The sequence below is a fragment of the Saimiri boliviensis genome, chromosome 9 (assembly GCF_048565385.1).
Source record: "Saimiri boliviensis isolate mSaiBol1 chromosome 9, mSaiBol1.pri, whole genome shotgun sequence".
NCBI classification, from domain to species: domain Eukaryota; kingdom Metazoa; phylum Chordata; class Mammalia; order Primates; family Cebidae; genus Saimiri; species Saimiri boliviensis.
Window position 1 is genome coordinate 74761354 of NC_133457.1, and position 19962 is coordinate 74781315.

The 19962-nt window shown below is 48.3% G+C and overlaps 1 long non-coding RNA gene across 1 annotated transcript in view; it reads left to right on the forward strand.

Annotated features, from left to right (window-relative positions):
- The first annotated feature begins 8912 nt into the window (after positions 1 to 8912).
- LOC120367936 (uncharacterized) overlaps positions 8913 to 19962 on the forward strand; it is an 18797-nt gene continuing 7747 nt past the window's right edge. The window contains exons 1-2 of the long non-coding RNA XR_005582179.2: positions 8913 to 9139; positions 9337 to 9495. This is a non-coding gene — a long non-coding RNA (uncharacterized LOC120367936). The remainder of the gene's footprint in view (positions 9140 to 9336; positions 9496 to 19962) is intronic.

Sequence of the window (19962 nt, forward strand, 5' to 3'; positions counted from 1 at the left end):
CTTCCTGAATGCGTTGGTGGGATTATTGCAGCCTGAACCTTTCATCTATTTGGAGCTTCAACCGCCTTAGACTGTGCCATTTTTAATGGAATATTCCTTGGGCTTCCTATCTTTCAGCATCTCAGTTGCTCTGTATTTCTGGCGCACTTTGGAACCAGCTTCGCTCTCTCCCAGGTTAGGAAGGAGTGAGTACGAAACGGTCCCGGCTTTGTTGGCAGGACTCAGACAATCTTCACTCTGCACCGTGGGCATTACGGTGACTTAAAGACTATGAAGTTACAATCCAGGGGGGCTTCCAAACAAGATCCCTGTGAAATGATGGTGCTATGAGGGAAGCAAAGATCAAGCAATTTCAACAATTGAAATTAGAGTAAACGGCTTAACTCGGGGGTTAATTTTCTTGAATGAAGGAAGAGATGGTGGCCTAGAGATAAATTTGGAATTGTTTTGCAAAGAAAGACAGGCCGTGGTTGCTGCCAGAGAGAGGTGTCTAGCATGGAGCCTCACTTCTTGGAGCTGAGACTGGCAGGACGGAAGGACCAGAACCCCCACGATCCCCCTTAGGGCTCCCCTAGCATCCTTCCCTCAGGTTCTGTGGACCACCTCTTAATATGACCTCTGGTTATGAAGGTATCTGGGTAAAAGATGGGACGTTTGACCCCCAGAACATGCTGGACAACACGACCGACACTGAGACTAACTTTACCAAACTGGGAGCGGGTGACTGATCTTCTCGTGGCCTGGGATGGGTGCTCCCAGAGCCTGGGGAAGAGCCAGGCTTGAGAATGGCAGCTCAGCAGGTGGGTGATGCAGGTGTGGGGACCTGGCAGACCCTTCCTTCAGAAAGAGGGAAAGATGGATAAACTCCAGGGAGGACTGGCTGCCTGAATAAAAATATGAAGTCTGGTATGGGTAAGAAATTAACTTGGGTTCACATGGAATCAAGCCAAATGTCCATCAATGATAGACTGGTTAAAAAAAGAAATGTGGTACATATACACCACGGAATATTATACAGCCATAAAAACAAGATTGTGTCCTTTGCAGGGTCGTGGATGGAGCTGGAAGCCATCATCCTCAGCAAATTAATACAGGAACAGAAAACCACATACTGCATGCTCTCACCCATGACTGGGAGCTGCCTCTCTACCCTGAATGCAAGAGACCCTCATAGTTAGACAGGAATATCATCACCGCTATTCAGCCTGAAGAAGTTATGGAAGATGAATCTTTGTCCCTCTACAACATTTAGAATTAAAGGTTCTCTTATGAAAGGGAGTGGGGAAATGTCAGAGCTGTGTGAACCAGAGCAACTTCATCTTAAACAGGAGCTGGGTAAAAGGAAGCTGAAACGTACGGGGCTGCATTCCCAGACCTTTAAGGCATTCTAAATCACAGGACGAGACAGGAGGTCAGCACAAAATACAGGTCCTAAAGACCTCGATTATGAAACAATTTGCAGTAAAGGAACTGGCCACCCCACCAAAACCAAAATGGTAATGACAGTGACCTCTGATCATCCTCATGGCTGCCCTCCAGCCAGCGCCATGACAGTTTATAAATATCATGGCAATGTCAGGAAGTTACCCTCTATGGTCTAAAACGGGGAGGCATGAATAATCCACCCCTTGTTTAGCATCAGAAAATGGGCAACCAGCAGCCCTCACGGCTGCTTTGTCTATGGAGTAGCCATTCCTTTCTTTATTCCTTTACTTAATAAAATTGCTTTCACTTTGCAAAAAATAATAATAAGTGAGAGCTAAACAATGAGAGAGAACACGTGAACACAGGGCGGGGAGCAGCACACACTGGGGCCTGTAGTGAGCCAGGGATAGGGACAGCATCAAGACAACCAGCTAATGATCGCAGGGCTGGGTACCAGGCGACGTGTAGCAAACACCTGTTTACCCCTGTAACCTGCACATCCTCCACATGTAACCCAGAACTTAAAATAACATTTTCAAACAAGAAAATAGCTTGGGTTCATGGATTTCTAAAAGGAACCAGGGTCCCACTGTCCTTCTGTGGCTCCCTTAGGAACCTCGATACTCAGAGCTAAGGCAGCAGCATCTTTAGAACCAAAAACACAGGGAAGATGGCTGAAAACGTGATGCACTTTTTTCCCAGGCCCTTTCTCCTTTCCAAGTGCTTGCACGTGGCCTCCATCTTTTCTCTTTCCCATTGTTGGAGATTTTCACAGTACTCACCAGCGCCGACGGGGTGAGGAAGGAAGAAGGGTGGTCTGGTCATGTCCAACCACCCCCACAGGCAGAGGATGCCCAAAGAGGAAGCTTTCCAGCAAGATTCCAGGGAGCTGGAGGAGTTGTTGGAAGATGAGATTCTTCATCTTCAGATGTTCCCTGCAGGCTCAAGGCCCCGCTCGCGGGTCACAGGAGGGACAGGGAAGCCTGAAAACCACCATAACCCCAGCTGGGGTTATCAGGCAGCTGCCCCACACCCTGGACACGTGTAGGAGGAAAAGCAACACCAGGAACGTGTCTCCCCTTAGCCCTGCCCAGACCCTGCAGAGTTACAGGCTGTGCACATAACCAGCTTCTCCATCAGGCCTCAGCTGGGGGTCTCTGGAGACTTTATCCGACTCATTGCTGGCACCTTGGGGGAGCTGGCCATTGTGAGGTCTGCCTGGGCCTCCAGCTGGGGGTCGAGGGGGGCGAGAGCCTGTGCCTGGGCGGCCGAATGAACCGTGAAACGGCATCCTCTGCTGCCCCCTACTGTCCGATCTCCTTCATTGCAGACGGCCTAAGAGGTCCAAGAGGCTGCTTCAAAAGGGAGCTGGAAGACTCCCTGCATTCAGACCTAAGTTCGCTTCCACCTGCTTTTAGGAAGTTTACATCATTTTATTGGCATAGATAAGTGAAATGAAAATATTTTAATTAAGCAAACCTCGATGACAGTCCCTAGGATCTAGGTCTTGCCTTTGACCTAGGACGCAAACGTCTTCCTTCTCGGCCGAGGACCTGGCAGCATCAGGCCTGGCTGAGGGTGCGCCGTGAAGCTTTCGCTCATGTGCTGGTAAGTGCCGGGACACACATTCTCATTTGCAGCGCCTGCGGATCTATGCAATCGAAAAACACATCCAAGGGCCAGAAAACGTGCGAGCCCTGCTTGAACTTAGGTCTCCTTCCAGGGCTTCCAGTTTTTTATGCAGAGGCGCTGGACTCATCATCTGCAATGCTACGTGATTAAAGTTTGGGAATGTCTGATCCTCCAAAGATAGCAGATTGACCACCAACTGAAGCTTCAAGCTCTATGGACCACGGGCCGCAATGCTTCTTCCCCACCAGGCGGTGGGTGGCTAGGCAGACCCACTCCACTGCCCTGAGGTGGGAACACCAGCCAGCCAAGTATTTGGTCACTTGGGCCAAGCATCAGGGCTTGTCCCATCTGCAAAGACACACTGCAGCCCTGCTACTTGCCGGGCACTGCTCTGGGTGCAGGGACGGGACAGCGGTCAAAGAGATGCGAACTCTGGCTCCTTGGGTGCTGGGAGTACTTTTTTTTTTTTTTTTTTTTTTTTTTACAGCTCTTCAGATGCTTCCATATGGTGGAACCACATAGCTCTCAAACGGCTTGGCCATCAAGCGGTTTATCTATGGCCCTCAAGAGAAAAGGACACCCAATGTCTGCAGAGTTCATTAGACAGTCCAGGAAATGTTCCCTGGCCTGCGTGCTTTCTGTGCAGTTTGCACAGTTGATTCCGTTCCCCTCAGGTGGAGCAGCTTCAGGGCCTAGGGGAACAGGGCAACGCAACAGTGGAAGGCTGGGGGGACAATGAAGTTGGGTCACTCCCGGGTGCTGAGCTCTGGCAGCCGGGAGGCACCAGGAGGACAGACGGTGAAATAAGTGATATTTCCCAAGCATACAGAGAGGTATTAATTAGAGTTAGCTATTTACCAGCTAAGTGCTGAAAGGGTCCATGGTAATTAAAAGAGCTCAGATTTTCAAAGGGCACCAATACCATGTAAACATAAGGGGATTCTACGTGCTGTTCTCAGTATGTCATTTGAAGTTGCTGGGGTGAGGTGTTGTGGCTGCTGCCTCTTCCGGTATGGAAAGCACCACGCTCCTGGCTGCTCACCCCTAAGGAAGGATGGAGAGACCCAGAATTAATGCCAGGGCCTCCCGGCACGTGCTGCTGCACAGACGTTCCCACCGTTGTTTGTAAGTATATGCAGCTCTTCTGGCTCCCGATTTTGTTTTAGTTTTAATCATCCAGCGTGCTGCTGAGTTAGTGTCAGTGTTTTTCTATTGCCTTTTTTTCTATCAGTGGTCACAAAACACGTGTTCATCGTGTGCTGTTTGCCTTGAGATCCATTTCACAACCGCCTCTGCAAATGCGGCTTCCCAGGCTGGCCTACTGCCTCCCATTTAGGTTCGGCCAATGGGAAGTGATGTCAAGGGATGGAGGTGAGAGGGAGGGGAAAGTGAGAGCATTTTGCTCCCCACCCGGACCCCTCACCTCCAAATTGGAGTCCCTGGCAGGAGCTGCCCCTCCTGGACCAGCTGGGTGTCAACCCCAGCTCTAGCCAGGCGATACTGCCTTGGACCCAGTTGCTACTGCAAGACTCAACTCCGGGTTCTACCTTGGCTTCTCCAGATCTAACCCTAAGAGTAGCTGCTGCTAATTTCTGAGGTTTGAAAGTAACGATTCACACGAGAGGGTTCATGAAATACAGAAAATTCAGGAAATTTCACACTGTAAATTATTACAGTGTCCCATTTAGAAGCAGAATCTGAGACAAGGCTTTGTGTGAAGATTTATTAGAAAGTGTTTCCAGAACAACAACAACAAAAAGAGGTGGGGCAGTGGGAAGGTGAGACGGGGGAGCAAAAAACGTGAGCCAGGAGCCACGTGGGTGCTGCCGGCTTCCTCCTGCTGGGGAGTTCTGAGACAGAGTCAGGGCTGGTCATGATCCAGAGAGGCTGCATTGCTATGAAGGAGCTGGAGTATCATGCCCTGAGAGCAGTAAAGGGTTAACCTTACCCAAAGAAAGGTGTGGCCCTGGCACAGCCCCTGTGAGGCGGTCCGATGTCCTCTAATGTCCTGCCTGATAAGTGTCTGTGTGCTGAGGCCTCGAGCCACACCAGGTGGCTGATGCTAAGGATGGGATTCACAGTGGAGGCTTTGAATCAGCTTGACCTCTCCAGGGACTAGAGACTAGGTCAGCCATGTAGACGGTCCATCATGTTTACGTGACCAAGCCTTCAATAAAAACGCTGACGCCAAGGCTCAGGTCAGTCCCCCTGGTTAGCAATGTGACACGCACGCTGCCGCACGTCATTACTGGGAGAACTTAGCAAGGCTGCACAGCCCTGCCGGGAAAGGACCCTGGAGCTCCACAGCGAGAGCTCTCCTGGGCCCCACCCCAGGGGCATCCTCCCACTGCTGACTCCAACCTGCTGTGTAGTGCTGGAACCACGTGTAGTAACAGGTAATTGTGAATCTGGTGGCCATTCCAGTTCCTATGAGTTCTCTTGAATCATTGAATTGGAGGGAGGTCTTGGGGGCCCTTGCATCCACCCATCACTGGGTAAGGGGTGTCTCAGCCCCCCAGGCAAGTGGGGTGAGCACAGGAGCTCCAGCAGCTTTGGGACAGATGATCGCAGAGAGACACAGGCACTGGCTGTGGGGGTCACAGCGGTACCCGGAAACAGCGTGCACAGAAGGAGAGGTATCTCAGGGATGCATGGGGCACTGACAGGGCTGGGGGCCAATGCGGGTGCTTCAGTCCGCACAGTCCCTGTTCTTCCCAGCATCTGAGTGTGATATCAAGAATCACGTTGGCAAACCGATAAGAAGAACGTCTGTCATCGTGAATGAGTCATCATATGCTGTTACATAATCAGAACCCTAAGCCCCCGACCAGTGGTTAGAAGCAGAACAAGCTGTGTGAACCGCACATCTAATGCTAACTAGTGTGGCTTTAGAGCAGTGCTTCTAGGGCTCCAGCAAGCCCCGGAGTCTCCTGGAGGGCTGCGGGCACACAAGGGTGGAGGCCACCCTCTGAGTCTCTGATTCAGCAGGTCTGGGGCAGGGCCTGAGCATTTGCATTTCCAGATTCTGGGTGATGCTGCCGACAGCCCAGCACATGCTTCCAGAAGACCACTTCAAAGGTGCAGACGTGAGACAAGCTTGCCAGGGGCCAGTTCTCCATCCTGGTGAGGACGACGGTGAGCAAAGGGGAGCAGGGAAGGCAAACGGCCAAGGGGGCGGGAAGGCTCGAGGTGGGCATGGGTGGGGACAGGAGTAGAGGACAAAATGCCTGCGTCTGTCTCTCCCCAGGGGCGCAAATCCCAGGGGAGATCCACGTGGTTTCTCTGACCTTGGCAGGATTAAGCCCCAATGCCCACACAGGCTTTTTTTTTTTTCACAGAAGTGGATCTTGATGTGGCACAAAGAGAAACAGCTGCTGAGAAAAAGGGAATTGGGTGCTGCTAGGTGCGGATCCTCCCAAGGCGGATCCAGACAGGAGGGCTTGGGTGCAGGCAGCTTATGTGGAAGGTGGTCCCAGGAAGCACAAATGAGGGAGTAGGGAACCAAGTGGAGGAGGCTGGGAAGAAGATAACGGAGACATCAAGGGCAGGTTACCCGTGTGGGTATCTACTCAATTCTTTGGGCTGGAGGTCTTGCCTGTGCTCGCCCTTCCAGGTAAGTGCTTTGCAGTGAAGTGGGCTCCTGGATGGGGACGCCCTCGGGCAGAGACAAGGGCTTGAATGGGAAGTTGTCAGTTTACAGTGATCTGCCCCTCGTGATGTCACGTGAAACAGGAAGAAGATGGCTGAAGGTGAACTTGGGTAGGCTGAGGGGATACAGGATGGTGGGCCAGCAATTTATCTTAGGGGTTTGATCAACATGTAATCAAGTGACAAGAATCTTGTCTTTGTTCTACGATGAGATGCTTGTCACCCTTGAAGCACTGACAGAAGAGGGTGTCCGCTGCCACCCAGACAGTGACTACCAGGATTCTGATCCGGAGAAAAATCATGCGCTTAAAAGCAGAGAAATGCCACCTGCCATTTCAAACAGGCCCTGACCCCGTTCAGGAGGATGAGTAGCAGTGGGCGAAGGCACATCCACTTCCAGAGGATGAATTCACCATGTCCCCTTGCCCAAAATTTAGCTCCAAAAATGATAAAGAAACGCATTATTTTAAACCATCTTAATGTTGACTGTGTCATGAGTTCAAACTATACAAACAAGTAAATGAAATCACTGCAGACTGAGATACATGATGTGAACGAAAAAAACAGGACAGCATGACAGGAAGTCAAGTAAATTGCAGTGACAGTGGGGTGCGTGAGCTGCATTAGCTGTGATGGTCAAGGAGAGCCTCTGAGAAAGTAGCATTTGCTTTTTCTTCCCATGTTACCTGCGAGGGGAACATGAAGTCTGAGGGATGAGAAAGTGGCCACCATGGGGAGCTTCAGGGAAGTAACATGTAATGCCGGAGGAAAGCAAGGGCAAAGACCCTTGGGTAAGAAAGAGGTGGGAGTCTTATAACATCCGTGGTGCCAGGGTGAGTGCTGCCTCGTGTAGGGGGGAAAGGGATATGAAATATGTTTGAAGGAGTAGGTAAGATTCTCCAAAATCCCAGACTCCATGCTAGATATTTCAAGCAGAGAGAATTGAATATGGGGCTTTGCCACACGGGTGAATGGAGAGTTGAGGAGTCAAAGAAGAAGAGCGGTGACAAAATCCAGATGTGAGCAACACCAAGAAACCGACCCCACCCCTAGGCCAGAGGGGCAAAGGGAGAATGCACATGGGGTTCTCTGAGCCCGGGGTCTCTGTGTCCTCCCAGCCAAGCACAATGGGAGCACAGAGAGGGACTGCCCTGTGTTAGAGCTGAAATCATGGATGAAGTCCAGCCAGGGCTGGAGATGTCACGTGAAACAGGAAGCAGGGGCAGGCACACCCAGGGTGCTCTCCTCCTCCCAGCAGCCAGTCTCCGGCCCAGGCCTCCCATTGGCTGAACCTGCAAGGGCAAGGGCTCCTGGGAAACGTAGTTCCTTTCACTGTAGCACATAGGCACAGGTGGAGAGTGGTACCTTATCTGCCATTTAGATGTCATTTCTGCTGCATTCCACGCAGTTAGACCTCAGTGCAGTGGTCAGACTGGGTGCTTAATAAACCTTTGCTGAGTTATCAACTACTCAGGAAATGAGAAAAATTCAAACAAGTGATGTTAAGGACTGTAGTCCTGTTACCCCAAATCTAATAAAGTTCTTCATCCTCAGCAAGACTACCTGACTGCATACAGTTTACCTGATTAATCAAAATATGTTTATATTACTGACGATCGAGAGCTGTAAGCTTCTCCACAGAATTTTCTCAGCCACTTATGTATAGATGATATTCATATTTAGTCTTGCATGTCTAAAACCTGGAAGAAGTCTCCCACAGCAACAGGACAAGGGATGGCACAGGTGTCCTCCAATCTAGCTGGTGAAGTCAGAACTAACTTCCTGCCAAAGAGAATCAGTCCACACTGAGATGATAAACCAGTCCAGGACTGGCTGGTTATCACACGGAGTTTGGAATCCATTCGTACCGAATGTTCTTACATTCCTTCTTCCTGTCCTGCTTCCAGGCATCGCCCTCCCTCTCTCCTGTCGTTCATATGAGGTAGCCAGCATGTACAGGATATGGCTTCATTTTCCTGCTGTGATGTCCTTTGTGATTTCAAAAAGGTTAATTCATTACTTGGTAGAAAATGTGAAATTCAACAAAAATATTGCTTTTCTTACTAAGCAAACTAAGCCCGGTCCAGCTGGGGATGTGATGTAACAGTTTTCTTGGTGGTCTGCCTGCCCTCAAACCCTCAGGTTTCCGTAGCCCTAACGATGTAGCTGTGGACCACAGGGAGCTAGCATTGCCTCCAGGGTGATGTCACAGCTCCTGAATCCTTACGCTGAATAGGGCCAGTTGTGTAGACTCATCAACTGTGCCAGACTCCTGTTCCTGGTCTCTGGAGCTTCAATTTGGGGAAAGTGACCCGTTAGCTTCTAAGGACCAGGGTGAGAGAGGACAAGCTTGAATGTCCTTCACGATGGAGAGATGTGTGCAGGCCAGACAGACATCAGTTCCTCTACCGGTGCACAGGCGACTGCAATGTGAGTGGCTAGTGCTCAGGAACAGCCAGAGAGCTGGAGGACAAGCGCCTTGGCTTCCTTCTCCTGGAGGGGACAGTTCTGAGTCCTCATGCGAGTCCTGAGACCACACCTCGGCTGCTCAGGGCAATGACTACCCATCAACTCACCCTTCACTGCCCTCACCTCCACACTTCCGATCTGTCTTCCTCACTCCCTTACAAGTGCTTCCTGGAATCCCCTCTCAGATAACCTGCTTGCCCCTAAATCCTGCTCTCAGGCCTGCCTGTGGGGAGAACAAATCCAGACAAAGAGAGGGACATGAGCAGATGAGCTACCCTGAACGGGAGGCAAGTGGGCTGGAAGGTGACAGAAGAGGACGAGGTAAGAGAGTGGCGGTCGGGGAAGAGCAGCCAGGCAAGAATGCGCACGCAGGGGCTCTGAGCGTCCAGCCTTGTGCAATCCCCAGGCCTGCCCAGCTCCATTTGGAAGGAGGCCACCTCGGGGTTTCCAGTGCTGGGTGGCGCTGTTGGCATTCGAGGCTCACTCTTTGCTGTAGGGGCTGTCCTGTCACTGTAGAGTGATGAGAAGCATTCCTGGCCTCTACCCACTAGACACCAGAAAGATCCCCCAGTTGTGACAACCAGAAATGTCCCCAGACACTGTTAAATGTCCGCTGGGGGCAGTCGGGGAATGTTGCCTCTTGTGAAACTGGGGGACAGGGCTCTGAAAAGGTGAGGAGGGGCAGTTGGCCTCTGCCAGTGTCCCCCTCCTTTGCACATCCACAGACATGCCCCTTACCAGGTCATTCTTAAGGCTGGCATCTGGCCAGGCTGACTATCCCTGGGTCTGCTGAGATTCCCCCAGGGAGACCAGAGGGCTTGTTGGCTCAGTTGCTTTTCAGAGACCTGACCGGTGGACCTTCTTGTCTCTGACCACTAGATGGCCCCATTGCAATGCTGTACCCAGGAGACGGGGCAGCCAGAAAGGTTCTAATTTCACTCAGCTGAAGAATTTGGGGTTTGACGCATTTTCTAGTCGAATTCTCTGGACCCTTTCTATCCCTGGAACCCAAAATGCTGTATTTCTTCCAAGTGTGTTCGTGGGTGCAGCTGTGTGGAGAGGCCGCCAGAATTTGGCTGTGAGCTCCTGGAAGCTCACCCTGGGCAAGTGTGCATTCTAGCGCCATCACTTCTTCCCTGTCTGCAAAGTCGAGATAAACAAAACACTTATTTCACAGAGCGGCCACGAACGCTAAATGAGACACGATAAGTCCGGTGTGGAGCCCAGGCTGGTCACATAGAGGAGCTCAAAATATATTAGCAGTCCTTACCATTGGAGCCTCTGCCTCCTAGACCTGCCCAGGTGTCTATGAGGGTGGGAGCAGAGTCACGTTTCCTCTCTGGACTTCACTTTACTCCTCTGAAAGACAGCAGTGATGATGCCCTCTCAAGATATCCTCTAACTCCAGAATCCGTCTCTCTATTGAATGTGTAGGATGTGCCAGTCCAAGTTAAAACAAAGGCTATGTTCTTAGCATCTCATTTCATTTTCATAAAAACGTTACAGGAGACACACTTTTCTTATCCTCATCTTACATAAAGGTAAACCAAGGCACAGAGGGCTCAATAGGTGGAGGAGGGATTCAAACCCATTGTCCAGACCCGTCACCTACATGGCTAACCACCCCATAACCTGCAAGGAGAAATGGTCGTTGACATTCCTTCTGCGAAAGAAGGACGGCCTCTCTGTTCACAAAGGTTAAAGTTATTTAGCAAGGAGAGCTCAAAGGGCTTTGACTGCTTTGCAACCTGGGAGTCAGAGCAGGAATGGAAAACACCCATGAGCTGGCATTGTGTCCGGACCTTCCAGGGGTTCCTTGAAAGGGGGTATTTTTCTTTTTTCTTTAATTCCTATGCAGGGGTTGGCAAACTTTTTCTGTAAAAGGCCAGAGAGTAAATAGTTCTCTGTAAATGGCTCTGCAGGCCATATGGTCTCTATTGCAACTACTCAACTCTGTTACTGCAGCACAAAAGCAGTCACGGACACAATGAAAACAGATGGGAGTGGCTGTGTACCAATAAAACTTTATTTATTAAAGGCAGGCAGTGGACTAGATTTGGCTTTCTGGCCTTAGTTTATCAATCCCTGTTAACACAGCGCTTTACCCCAAACTTGTACTGAAGTTTTAGTTGGACCTCATCTGGCCAACAACATTGCCCACTAAATGCAGACTGTGTCCCAACATGGATCCCTAAGTGGCCAAAGACAGAAATCATTTGGCTTTTATTGATAAGGTGTTTTCAAGTGGATTATGTCAGAATGGGGCAGGCTCTGATAAGTGTCTGGGAAAGAGAGCCTGGGGAGGCACAAGGAGAATATGCTGGCTTCTGACCTCTGGGTCTGTCCCAGAGAGGCTGCAGGCAGACCGCACAGGGGACACAGTTTCTCTGCCCAACTCTGAAAGTACACAACGTGAAACATGTGAATGATACTTTCTCACGTCTCACTAAGTTGACCTGCGGAAGCGTCCTCTGCATGTTCTGGTGCACACCTGGGGAGGCAGCTGCTGGCTAGAGGCCACTTTGCCCCGTGCAGAGACAGGAGGGTCTGTCCAGAGTGCATGCTTAGCTGCTTCTGGTGCCCCACGTGATCCCTGTCCATTTACTGCTAGGGAAGAGTCCTGATTCTGCTTCTGCGACAAGTTGTAAAATTTCCCCAATTCAGCCATTGGCAGTGTTAAAACTCAGCAGTGGGTAGCCAGAGGTGGGTTCTGACTTGTAATTCTACACAGGTCCTCGGCAAACCTAAGAAAGTACTGACTCCTTGTTAGGAAAAAGTTTTCAGGGAATAATCAACATATTACATAAACGTATGCAACTCCAGGAAGAAACATCTAGTGAATGAAGCATACAACTTTACACATTTAATAGCCCCAAACCCTATAAAACCAACAAATTCAAAGGATCAGCGTTAGTTTGACATGATAGATGGTATTTGGGTGAAACTAGGTTGTCCATGTTAAATAGTGGAAAGATGTCGTGGCTGAATTCTTTCCTGATGGACTGGCTCTAGTGACCTCATATTATTATTTTCAGTAATTTTCCTCTTAGTAGGGAACTCGTTTTAGCTACAGTTTTATTGTGTTGATGGAGAAGTCACTTCTAATTGTGTGTTACAGAACGGAGTACTCCAGAAAGCAAAAGATGACCATAGAATGATAAAAGTTTCCTTTCATATTCTCTGTGTTGCAGGAGGCCAGTCGCAAGGTGGCACATATAAAAACATCCTGAGAAAGTGATTGGCTCAGAAAAAAAGGTGGTGTCTCAGCTGTGGCCAGCCGCTTGGGAACTGATGAGCTGGTGAGATTCAGTTCTTCTCTTCCCTCTTGTCGATGCATTATATGGCTTGCCCACATAGGTGGCTCCCAGCCAACTTGGTGACAAGCCATAAAGGCGGACACAGCTGGGCAGCTCTGCTGTTGGGCGGCATTGGTAGCTGGCGTGTGTCATGTCCTCAGGAAAATGGAAATGGAAATTTTTGAGATTCTCATTTGAACTTGGGGATCCCCAAGAGAACAACACACTTTGTCCTGTAAGTCTAGAGAACGGTGGCTTTTCAGCGCAATAGGCTTGGTGGTGACTGCTTTTACTTAGATGCTTAGGTTGCCATGTGTAAAAATGTTACTTCACGTTCATAGTTTGAGGAGTGTTGACTAGTTTGCATTCTGATTTTCTACCATTGCTTTGCGTTAGTTTCTTTCTTAAAAATGATTTTATACCATCTACAGAGCCAATTGTTACCAAAGCAACAGTTTTCTGACTTTGTAATGTGAGTGGGAAATAATATTTAATGTATAGAAATTAGGTTGTACATTTGTCCAAAAAATATGCTTTCTTCAAAATTCACCTATGTCTGTAATTTTTGGTTTTGTTTTTGTGTTTGTGTTCATCTTTTGGGTCATGGAAACCAGCAATTCTATGGGTAAAACCGTATGGAATTATTATTTCTGTAGGTCAAACGTAGTGGCAAATGACTGAGTCTGATAGTGCACAGTTACATCATCAGCTTTAGCGATACGATGCACAGGCATTCTCGTTTTTTAATTAAAAAACAGCAACCAACAGAATGGGAAAAAATTTTCACAGTCTACCCATCTGACAAAGGGCTAATGTCCAGAGTCTATCTACAAGGAACTTGAACAGATTTACAAGAAAAAAAGCAAACAACTCCATCAGAAGGTGGGAGAAGGATATGAACAGACACTTCTCAAGAGAAGACATTTATGCAGCCAACAAACATATGGAAAAAAGCTCATCATCACTGGTCATTAGAGAAATGCAAATCAAAACCTCATTGAGATACCACCTCACTCCAGTTAGAATGGCCATCATTAAAAATTCAGGAAACAACAGATGCTGGAGAGGATGTGGAGAAATAGAAACACTTTTACACTGTTGGTGGGAGTGTAAACCAGTTCAACCATTGTTGAAGACAGTGTGGCGATTCCTCAAGGATCTAGCAATAGAAATTCCATTTGACCCAGCAATCCCATTACTGGGTCTATAACTGAAGGATTATAAATCTTTCTATTATAAAGACACATATACACGTATGTTTATTGTGGCACTGTTCACCGTAGCAAGAACTTGGAACCAATCTAAATGCCTCTCAGTGATACACTGGATATGGAAAATGTGGCATATATACACCATGGAATACTAGGCAACCATAAAAAAGGATGAGTTCATGTCCTTTGCAGGAACATGGATGAAGCTGGAAACCATCATTCTAGCAAACTGACACAAGAACAGAAAATCAGACACCACGTGTTCTCACTCGTAAGTGGGTGTTGAACAATGAGAACACATGGACACAGGGAGGGGAACACATCAAACACCAGGAACTTCCAGGAGGTGGGAGGCTAGGGGAAGGATAGCAGGGGGTGGGGGATAGGGAAGGGATAACATTTGGAGAAATATCTAATGTAGACGACAGCGTGATGGATACAGCAAACCACCATGGCATGTGTATACCTATGTAACAAACCTGCACCTTCTGCACATGTACCCCAGAACTTAAAGTATACTTAAAACAGTAAAAATAAATAAATGAATAAATTTCCCAAACTGGATTCTAAATCTAAAAACTAAATGTGAAGCTTCTTATTCAGAAAACAAAATTGCAAAGCTGGCAATGTGATGGACCATGGGGAGAGCAAGAGCTGGAAGCGTGATTGATAATTAGAGGCAGCTCACGGTTCCTGAGCAAGAGCCTCTTCCCCAGTGGCTGATGAATGATGCCCAGAACAACACCTTTGGTGACTCCCATGCTCGTCATCATGGTTCTGGAAGATGTAGCAGAGACAAGTCGCCAGCATGGCTTGGTTCTCTCACTTTGTAGATTTAAGTTGGAGCATCAGCTGGAGCTTTGGTGGAAAGAGGTGAAAGGGCCTCTGGATCAGAATTTCCCCTGCTTTGCAATTTCCCTCAGATGTGAACCTGAGTAGGTCGAGCATCCACTATGGACGATGGCAGCACGCAGAGCTGACAGCAAGTAGAAAATGACCCAGCGGGGAAAGAATTAAAAGAATGTCACCTTTGTTTGCTCTGGCTCACTTTTTTAATACAACAGTCACCTTGACATTTCTAAAGGAATTTTTCAAGAGCCTACATTTAAAAAGTATGCAACTTGTCCAAATAAAATGTTCAGGATCGCCAGGTGGGCCCCCTAAATCTGGGCTGTGCTAGTCGTCTCAAAAAGGTGTGACTTGAATCTCGTTTAACCAAAAGACACTATACTTTTGCTCATGAGAAAGTATTTTCCATTTCAGGTGACCGAGTCTGGGATACCCACCTTTGCCAAATGTCAACACTGTTTGGGGCTTCTGATGGTTGCTCAGTGACCCTAGAGAAGCGCATTGATGCTCAGCAATTCCAAGGTTTTACTTCCAAGGTTGAGACAATAGAAATCATTAGCATGTTCTGATCTCAAGGAAAGGATTTGTTGGTTTAACAAATAACATCAGATGTGAAAAGCAATGGAATTCCTTTTGTCTTTCAGTATTATGTTCGTTTGTGTGTGTAGAGTTAGGTTTATTGCACATTTGCCTGTTGTGAAATTCTATTAGGCTGAACTCCATTCAAATATCCAACAGAATACAGCAAAGATTTATAACCAGTCTCATTAATCGAGTGTTCAGCCATAATGCAATTCGGACTGAGTATCCCTTATCTGAAATACTTGGGACCAGAAGCGTTTCAGATTTCAGTTTCAAATATACTTACTGGTTGCGCATTGAAAATCCAAAAATCCAAACTCCCAAATCCAGAATCCAATGAGCATTTTCTTTGGACATCATGATGGCGTTCAATAGAGAGCATTTCAGAGATCAAATTTTCAGATCTGCAAATTCAACGTGTACTAAATTGAGAAATGGTTCATAAGGAAGCCAACATTTGAGGGAGACTTTGAAGAAGAGGTAAGATTTTGATATGAATTGGACTTTGGAGTCAAACTGCAGCTTCCAAAGATCCACAAAGACAAATTTTTGGCCCAGTTCAGGATTCTGTTATTAACAACTGTGCGACCTTAGGAGAGGTTAGGAAACCATTAGGAGTCTCGTGTCCTTTCTTATAGGACAACAGTGAGAATCAACACTGCTGATAATCCTGTAATTTGGGGCTAACACATGATAAGTACTTTAGAGCTCATCTGTCTGCCTCTGCTACTACTGTGCTATTTGCTATCGTCATCATCCTCACGACTTGTGGTAGGCGGCATCCTTTGCCAAAAATCTTCATCCCTTCTGCATCCATACCCTTGCCAAGGTAAGGTGTGCATGAACTATTTCTCGCCACTTTACTTTGGGCTTGAGCAAGGAACTTTGTTTTACCAATAGCCTGTAGAAAAAGGGATTGTTTCCCAGTTTTGAGCCTGGAAATCCAGAAGCCTTGTGTATTTCCACTTTCCTTCTTGTTTTTCTGCCAAAGACATGAAAAGAATTCCTCCTGGGTCACTACTGTGCCTGCAGCCTTGGCTCAAAACAAGCACGAGTGGACCAAGCCCCCCTTGCCTACCTACAGACCAGCACTGAGAGCAAAATTACCTGGGCCAAGGCAGCAGGAAGCAGACTACCCGGCAAAGCCCAGCCCTGATCAGCTGAATCCAGAGGACACAAAGACACGTGAGCAACAGTAAATGACTGCTGGATTACATTGAGATGAGGATGTTTTGTTACGCAGCTATAGCTAGCTGATAATTTCAACAGCAGAGGCTGTTGAATAAGCAAAAACCTGATGGAAGAGACATGTAGGGTGGAAACTGGAAGCAGTGGGAAAATCGGGTATGGAAAATAGAACCGTGGAAACTAGGGATTAAGGGATGTGGAGATTACAGAGGGCCCTGAGGATAAAGCTAAGGAACCCAGCTCCACATTTTACAGAGGTAGCCCTTGGAGGCTTTAAGGAGGTTCAGGTGAACAGGCAGGGCTTTAGGAGAGGTAATAGAAGAGCAGCTCCTTCTCATGCAGGCCACACAAGACAGGGCTGGTCGTCTGGCACCACGGTTCCATGCACCCTCCTCCCATCAGACACTGGAGGGGCTGACCAGTTGGTGGTCTCTCTTCCTTTCCCTGTCCAGAGCAGCCTTGACCATCTTTCTCCTTACATTACCACTGATAAATACACGAGGGGCAGAGAGAGGTAGCAGCCTTATCTAGCAAATCCACTGTCCTGGAGATTTTTGAGATCTGGGACTGTGGCTAAACAAAAGTAACAGACACGAAATCAACAATCTGTACTTTGTCCCCCATATAGTCGGCGCCTCCAGCAGCCTAAGGGCTGTCCTCTGAAGCAGAGTCACAGAGCCAAATGCAGCAAGAAAAGGCTCGGTGATGCTGCAGGGGGCGGGCGGCACTGGCACAGTCAGAGAAATCCAAAGGAGCCTTGGCAGCGTCACTGCAGGCAAACCTCTTCCCGCTGACTGTCCTGCTCAGACCCTGCCTGTCTGTGATGGGCCACTCTCCTGGGGATGGATCAGCCCAGGAGTTTCCTTAAAGTGAAAGGGACTGAGGGATTGTGGACAGTGTTGGGACCCAGTAAAGCCCTGGACTTAACGGATCAGGACCAAAACCCCAGCTCCATGTGGGCAGCCCTCAAGTTTTCATGGGCCAGCCCTTTCTGAGAAACCCAGCCAGGGAGGAACACAGAACCAGCAATAGGAAACGATTCTGAACCCATCTCTCACTTGGTAAGCTCCTCACCTTCCAAGCCTCTGAAGAACGTTTAGGTTCCTACACAGCTTCTGCAGTCACGTTTAAATTGCAGCTCTATCACCAATGAGCTGCATGGTGAAGGGGAAGTGAATTCACCCCAGGCCTGAGTTCTGCATCCCTGGACTGGGCGAGAGGGCCTCCCCACAGTGTCTCCGCAAGGATGACCTCCACTTCGTGCCTCTAATGCGCTTAGAGAAGCAGGTGCCTCAGTAAACGCTCATTGCCATTCTGCGGCCATGATTGCATTCGCTTCCTGGGGTTGCTGCAACAAAGTCCCGTGACCTGGAGGTGCTGAAAACAGTGGTAACTAACTGTGTCATGGTTCTGGACCCTGGGAATCTGCGACTAAGGCATGGGCAGGGCTGGTTTCTTCTGAGGACTGTGAGGAAGACTGCTCCACGCCTCTCTGCAGCTCTGCGGGGGTTTGCAGGCAAACTTTGCCACTGCTGGCTTTGCAGACACATCACCCCGTCTTTGCCTTCACATTCACATGGCGCTTTCCCTGTGTGTGTGCGTGTGTGTGTGTGTGTGTGTGTGTGTGTGTGTGTGTGTCCCAGGCTCCCCTGTTTGTAAGGACACAGTCGCATTACATGCGTTCCATTACTCTAACAGGACCTCATCTGAACTAACTATACCTGCAAATAACCCACTGCCACATAAGGTAGCATTCCGAAGTACTGGGGGCTAGTACATCAGCATAAGAATTTGAGGTGCACATTATTCAACCCATGACAATGATTATCACGATCATTATTAAGAATATATAAGTACTGTAGGATGAAAGCAAATACTGTAAAATCCTACTCATCGGTTTGTGGGGATTAAGTGACATCATTGGGAAATTGTCTGACACAAAGAAGGGCTTCAACAAACGCTGTTCTACTTCCTCACTACCAGCCGAGGTGCAGAAAGTGTTTGCTCATTGGCCTCAGAGACATGTTTTGACTTCTAGTTTTATTCCAGCTTTATGTATGCATGCTTATATGTCAGATGTGAATTTTGTACATATAAACATTAGTTCTGCCTTCTAATGTTATTTTGAAATCAACTTTCCCTTGTTAAAATGCTCGTTTTTTTGAAACAGAGTCTTGTTCTGTTGCGAGGTGCCAGGCTGGAGTGCAGTGGCACAATCTTGGCTCACTGCAACCTCTACCTCCCTTGTTCAAGCAATTCTCCTACCTCAGCCTCCCGAGTAGCTGGGACTACAGGTGTGTGCCACCACATCCAGCTAATTTTTGTATTTTTAGTAGAGACGGGGTTTCACCAGGTTGGCCAGGATGGTCTGGATCTCTTGACCTTATGATCCGCCCACCTTGGCCTCCCAAAGTGCTGGGATTACAGGCATGAGCCACTGTGCCCAGCCTTGTTCTTTTTAAATTATACGAAATAGCTGAATAATATTTTATAGTCAACACGCTCCAATTTACTTACCATGTTTTATAATTTGCTTACATTCAGATGGTGTCCCATTTTGCGTTCCGCCATGAAACAGCACAACCACACACATCCGGCCCTGCCCCACCCCACTTCTAATGATTGACTCCGCCTTACTCTGTTTACTCACTGTGGAATGTTTCCTCCTACTTTCATCTGCATTTCTTGAGAACTGGAAGGTAGAGCCCTCTTCCCTGTCGGTGTTGACTATCTGTATTTCCCCTCACATGTGGCTTCTGTTCCTGTCTCTCGGCAGATTTATTCTAATCTGCCCTCAAATCTGTAAGAAGATTGGTCATTCTCCAGGGCTGGTCATTCAAATTCACTTAAATCTGGCATAAAAACTCTCAGGACAAATCTCCTGGCCTGGTGTTTAAATCTAGCCTAAAAGCTTTCAGGACAGGCTGGATCAAGCTGTGCCCTCGTGTGGGCACTCCCTGGACAGAATGTCTGGTCATCTTCTGTGTAAATTCTTTCCCACAGTTGACAAATAGAAAGCAGGAGAGGAGAGAGGTAGGAGGGGCAAGGCTCCACAGCTGTCTGGGGAGTCGGCAAAAGGGAGACAGAATCTTTAGCTACTTCACGTGTGCAACGATATGCCCGTGTTTTGTTTTATTTTGTTTATTTCTTAGGTGACGCTGTTGAGTTATCAGATGAAGTGGTGTATAAAAATGTGAAATAAGCAGGTTCGCTCCCTTTCTTCCTGACCACATAACTCTTAAGAAGCATGACCAGACTCATGGCTCAGTGGCATCTATACACAGTCACATCTGAGAAAGGCAGGGATGGGTGGCCTCATCATACCCCAAGCACAAGGCCTCATCCACGCAGCCCTGCTGGCGTGATGCTCTCTGGAGTTTTATTTGGTGGGCTTGTGTATTCTCTAGCTCACTCTCCAAAGGGAAAGTACCCGGAAAGTCACCAGCTGAAGCAAGCATGGAGGACCTTCGCCCATTCGCCCATTTGTTCCTTGCACAGAGTTTAGGAAGGGACGCATCCTGCAGGGGACAAACACAGCCTGGCTTCTCAAATAAATGCACTGCAAAGACGGGAGACGGGGAGATGGGGAGACAGGGAGAGGGTCAGGGCAGCGGGGTGCGAGGCAAAGAGAAAGAAAGGGAGAAGGGGGACACCTGCTAGTT